Source organism: Octopus sinensis, linkage group LG23, assembly GCF_006345805.1.
Source record: "Octopus sinensis linkage group LG23, ASM634580v1, whole genome shotgun sequence".
NCBI lineage: Eukaryota > Metazoa > Mollusca > Cephalopoda > Octopoda > Octopodidae > Octopus > Octopus sinensis.
In genome coordinates, this window is record NC_043019.1 from 20,759,353 (window position 1) to 20,765,844 (window position 6,492).

At 40.7% G+C, this 6,492-nt stretch overlaps 1 long non-coding RNA gene across 1 annotated transcript; it reads right to left on the reverse strand.

Moving 5' to 3' along the window:
• Positions 1 to 400: 400 nt before the first annotated feature.
• Positions 401 to 6,138, reverse strand: LOC118767597. Its single transcript, XR_005003518.1, has 3 exons — positions 6,129 to 6,138; positions 5,215 to 5,217; positions 401 to 494 (listed from the first exon to the last, which is right to left on the reverse strand). It is a non-coding gene; the product is annotated as an uncharacterized LOC118767597 (long non-coding RNA).
• Between the last annotated feature and the right edge of the window lie 354 nt (positions 6,139 to 6,492).

Here is a 6,492-nt window from a genome sequence, read left to right on the forward strand (position 1 = left end):
AAAAACAAACTGGGAGATTATCTCTTTATAGACAAAGATCAGTTGCAACGGGAGGAGTTGAATCTCATAAGAATAGAAAAACAAAGAACAACAAATGGGTTTGTACCTTATAAGGACACTCTTTCAAGAACATTCAAATGCCATTGCAACGTAGAAATCTATCTCTTTACTACCCACAAGGGGCTAAACACAGAGGGGACAAACAAGGACAGACAAATGGATTAAGTTGATTATATCGACCCCAGTGCGTAACAGGTCCTTATTTAATCAACCCCGAAAGGATGAAGGGCAAAGTCGACCTCGGCAAAATTTGAACTCAGAACATAGCGGCAGACGAAATACCGCTAAGCATTTCGCCCGCCGTGCTAACGCTTCTGCCAGCTTGCCGCTTTTGCAAGGTTGAAATCATTGCCTGAGTAAGGTCAATTAAGTATGTCATGAAGTACACACTGACAGGAAATGACCAAGCTGCTGTTCAAATAAACAATGATTATCTAATGGGTATGTATATTAGACCATCTGAAGCAATTGCATCCATTTTAGGACTTTCAATTCATGAAAGAGCACCTGCAATAGTGAGACTGCAAGTTCATTTACCAGATGAGCAAAGAATATTGCTCAGCAATAATGAGGATATATATGGCTGTCAATGTTTTCTCCCACCATTTGGGTGTCCCTACCAAGGGTTCTAGCATTTAACTCTCTCACCTCACCATCATCCGTATATAGATTAAACAGCCATGGAGACATCAGACAACCCTGTCTTAACCCCACCTGCTTCATTACCTGCTTTTTGTATCCAAACCTGTGTTTCTGTTGTAAGCTAATAGTTGTAGTCACATACATTAATACATTACCAGAACATGCCACATCAATTAAGCCATCAAGGTGTGTATTTAAATTAGGCATTGTTCCTGTTTCCCCACCTATTGTTAGGAATGTGTGTGTGAGTGTGAGTGTGTGTGTGTATACATGTATGTGTACATAAGCATATATGTATATAATATATAGACACACAGTCTCTCTCTCTCTCTTTCTCTCTACATATATATTACACTGGTATATATGTGTGTATATAGATATATATAGCGAGAGAGAGAGAGAGAGAGAGAGCAATAAGAAAATGGAGGAGATCAATAGGTGGTATTCATCAACTTTTAGACATTATATTATGTCACTTTATTTATGTATTTACTAAAATGAAAATTACCACAATATACATACATGTATAACATATTATGCTTTACATATATAATATATAAAGATACCAGTAATTATTAAAATATATAACATAGCTGTCCATATACTGGTATCAACCATTTGCCATGCGCAAGATTACAAAGAGGCTCGCGATGGCAAACTGTATATAAGGGCCAAACAGAAACAGATTGTGGAGGCACATGGCCTAGTGGTTAGAGCAGCAAATTCGCGGTCGAAGGTTCACAGGTTCGAATCTCAGACCGGGCGATGTGTGTGTTTATGAGCGAAACACCTAAGCTCCCATGCGGCTCCGGCAGAAGGTAATGGCGAAACTTCTGCTGACTCTTTCACCACAACTTTCTCTCACTCTTTCCTCCTGCATCTTGCAGCTCACCTGCAACGGACTGGCGTCTGGTCCAGGTGGGGAACCTATACACCAAGAAACCGAGAAACCGGCCCTTATGAGCCAGGCATGGCTCGAGAAGGAACAAAGAAACAGAAACAGATTCATTCTCTCCGCTTCTTCGCAGCAGCGCTTGCTGAGCACACTCTACTGCAGTGCTTTTCAACCTTTTTGCTGGAACGGAACCCCAAGGAAACATTCCACTGGCTCGGGGAACCCCTGTGCAATAATTTAATAGTCTTATGCACACATATCTGCACAGGAGAATTAAAAATTACTGCCAAATCTTAGCATTTTTGTAACTTCTTGCAGAACCCCTGGACGGTACTGGCGGAACCCTAAGGTTCCGTGGAACCCTGGTTGAAAACCACTGCTCTACTGGCTGGGCCTGTCTGCATGTTGTACCTCCAGAGGCAATGTGCCTGCACTAATGGGGTTACAACACAATGCACACAGCTCGAGATGGTTGCTGAGAGCAATGCACTTCACCTGTTCTGTGAAACTTGTAAATAAACCGGTTTTATTTTTATTGTTGCATTTGTACCTACAGACTTCTCTCTTCACCTGCCGGAGCCTGAACTACACGAAGAACAAGATATAATGGGAGAAGGCGATATTCTCCCGATATCGTAAACCTTGCCTTCCATTATAGACTGAACCTGGAATCATATGATTAGAAAGCAAGCTTCCTAGGATCTTTTCGGTTTGAACGGCAGTTTTTTCTAGCGGTGTCATATGAAATTGTCACCCATAATTATGACCCTAGTATCGATCTATTGCATTTCAATCTGTTTTAGGGTTAGGGGTGGGGGGAAGGGTATCTTTTTTTTCTTCACAAACGTAAATAAGCCCAATTTGTTTCTTAAACGAGGGACATATTCATACGGCACAGAAAGTTTTTTTACCTCAATGGACGTCAGTGTTTGGTTGAAATTGCAGAAATTGAAGAATAAAAACAACAAATATCTTACAAACTATAGAATTTATCGATAAAGCCTAGAGAAAAAGATGTTTTATAAACACATTCTACCAGTATATGAAGTTTAAAAGTGTTTATTTTTAAAATCTGCCGGTCAAACCGAAAAGATCCGATTATTTAGAGAACGGATCATTAAGACTTTAGAACAGGCTTGGACAACCGTTTTTGAGAAATGGGCAGCTTGAGATATAAGTCATCAATCAGGCAGGCCTCACTACTAAAAACTTTCAAGGTAATTTTTTAAGTATGCCATTCAGGAAACCTCGCGAACAGCAGTTTGCCAATGACTGTCTTAGAAGTTTAATAAATTATATCGCAGGTAGGCAGGTGGGGTTATTGCTTTTTTTTTTAATTTTGCATTTTTCCCTGCTCTGGCACTTTCTTTCGTCCCTGACGAAAACTTACCTTGAAAAATGAAATCTATGTACACTTCCGCCCCAAAGATCTTTACTTTCATGGAAGCCATCACCACCACCACCACCATCATCACTATCTATTTCTTTACTACCCACAAGGGGCTAAACATAGAGGGGACAAACAAGGACAGACAAACGGATTAAGTCGATTACATCGACTGGTAACTGGTACTTAATTTATCGATCCCGAAAGGATGAAAGGCAAAGTCGACCTCGGCGGAATTTGAACTCAGAACGTAGCGGCAGACGAAATACGGCTACGCATTTCGCCCGGCGTGCTAACGTTTCTGCCAGCTCGCCGCCTTAGCCTCTGCTATCATACCACCACCACCACAACTGCTGCAACTACAACAACCACTAACAATAGCTACAAAAGTTATAACTTCAGCAATCACCGCAAACCGTCACCACCACCACCACCACCGCCATTTCAGTCACACCACTATATTGCAACCACCACCACCACCACCGCCATTTCAGTCACACCACTATATTGCAACCACCACCACCACCACAACCATCACTGCAGGCATTACCACCGCCACCACCAACAACAACAGTCATAACCAATACCACCGCAACTATACCACTATGTCGCCACCACTACCATCACTAATGACAACAAAAACCGTAACCACCGCACCTACAAGCGCCGCTAACACCCACGACATACCATTCTCTAACACCAACGCAACAGCACCATCACCACCACCAATAACAACAACCATCCTATCAAACAAAAAGCGCTTGAGGTTCTAACTCGGTCACTGGACTCGTCAGAAATAGCACTGCCGGCTATTTTAAAAGTATTTGGGATGGTCACGTCTAGAATACTTTTAATGGAACGTCTGCTCTACATGGAACTAAATGACCCCACTTCAAAAAGACCCAGAGTGCGAGAAACAGTTGCCAAATTTCCCTCAAATCACATTTTAGTTTTTTAAAAGTATACGGGATGGTCACGTCTAGAATACTTTTAATGGAACGTCTGCTCTACATGGAACTAAATGACCCCACTTCAAAAAGACCCAGAGTGAGAGAAATAGTTGCCAAATTTCTCTCAAATCACATTTTAGGGATCTTTTCGGTTTGTTACAAACTGCCGTTCAAACCGAAAAGATCCCATTTTAGTTTTTTAAAAGTATACGGGATGGTCACGAGCTGAAACATCTTTGATCAAAAGCCTGATCAGTCTGGAGCGAAAGACGTCTTCCTTTAAAAAAAAAGACCCAATGCGATAGCTAGAAATAGGAGCCAAAATACCCCCATCAAATTACACCCGAGAACATCAAATAATCCAAGTTCTAACGTATGTGGGAGAAAATGGATTGGATAGGTCACTGTTGAAACGTCTTAGTTTAGGTTTGTAGACTGAATCAGAACGGACCTGAAGCTAAAAACTACAACACCGACAGCAATAGGAACAACCATATATAAAAAAAAATCGTTACTGTCACACACACCCCCACCTTCCGTCACCCCCGTCGCCGCCACCACCAGTTATTCAGCTACCACCACCACCACCACCACCACCACCGCTACTATTTTTATAACCACCGACGCCGCCGCCTTTAGTATCGCCCTTACTAATTCAGCAAACAACGCCGTCTCCGCCGCCGACCCCACCAGTATCACAGCTGCAGCTCCTCCCCCACCAATACCACCACCGCCATCACCACCATTATTTACCCTCGCACCTCCACCAAATGTCTATATGACGTAGCAAGAAAATGGGTCACAGACGCGCACACACACACACACACACACATGCTGATAGATACACACACACACGTACAGACAGACAGACAATGGCTGGCACATACACAGCGCACTGGTCTCTTGCAAACAAAGAAGAAAACGTGGGTGGAACATGTTGCTTGCTTCGACGGCCGCTCCCTTTTTTTAAGCAAAACTATCACCGCACACAAAGGCATCCGTTTCCATAGCAACATATCTTTGCAGACAAGTGTATGTGCTTGCATATTGTTTTATAAGTTATGCATGCATACATACGTGTGTGTGTGTGTGTGTGTGTGTGTGTGTGTGTGTATAGGTATATTTTATAGTCAAAACTATTGAAAAGGTTGCAAGATACAACGAAAACTTTAGGAAAATAAAAATAAGGAATAAGTGGAAATTTTACCGGTGAGTGTGTTAAATTAAAAGCCACAAAAAAATGACTCTCCCCAGACACAACAGAATATGCTACAACACACGAACTCACATAAAGAATCTTGCAAACCAAATCCAAAAACGAAATATATATATACATATGCAGCACAAAGTTTTGTCAGTGAACAGGTCGTGGTCTCAAAGCGACGAAAATATTTTGACAAATTAAATTTAAATGTTGAAGTGAATTTATCGCGTTTTGTGTTTCTTAAATGGCTTATAAACACCTTCCACGCTGCAATTATTTTCGTTCCAGCACACGATCTCAGATCAGGTCACTTGCTATGCAAGTACATCTCCGTTATATATATATATATATATTATATATATATATATATATATATATACATATATATAAAACGTAAAGTGTACTAGCCATCTAAACGTGGCTAGCCACTGGGGGTGGGGTGTTACTGATGCTAATAGCCCCAGGAGATCAACGTCACCAGCTGGCCTCCTGATCTCCTGGGGCTAAAAGCATCAGTAACACCCCACCCCAGTGGCTAGCCACGTTCAGATGGCTAGTACACTTTACGTTGTCGAGCGGTTACTGTTTATATCTCGTTCAGAGATTTATTAATGATTATATATATATATATATATATATATATAATATATATATATATATATATATATATATATGCATACACATATATCATTCAGAGTATATTTTACAAAAAATCTTTTTATTTGTTTCAGTCATTGGACGGTGACCATCCTGGGGCACTACCTTGAAAGGGTTTAATCAAACATATCGACCCCAGTACTTTTTTTTTAAAGCCTGGTACCTATTTCATCGTTCTCTTTCTACCAAACCACTAGTTATAGTGGGACACAAACAAACCAGCACTGGTCGTCATGAGATGGTGGGTGACAAAAACAAACACAAAGATATATACATATATATATATTTGACAAGCTTCTTTCAGTTTCCATCTACCAAATCCACTTGCAAGACATTAGTCAACCCCAGGCTTTAGTAGAGGACAATTGTCCTAAGTGCCAAGCAGTGAGACTGAACTCAGAACCATGTGGTTAGGTAGCAAACTTCTTAGCACTCAACCACACCTGCACCTAACATATGTGTGTATGTTTATGTATGCATGTGTTTATGCATGCATGAATATATAACTGTGTGACGCAGGGTAGGAAGCGGATCTTTTCGGTTTGAACGGCAGTTTTTTAAAATAATTTCCACGTAACTAAACACTTTTAAACTTCATATACTGGTAGAATGTGTTTATAAAACATCTTTTTCTCTTGGCTTTATTGATAAAATTCTATAGTTTGTAAGATATTTGTTGTTTTTTTTCTTCAATTTC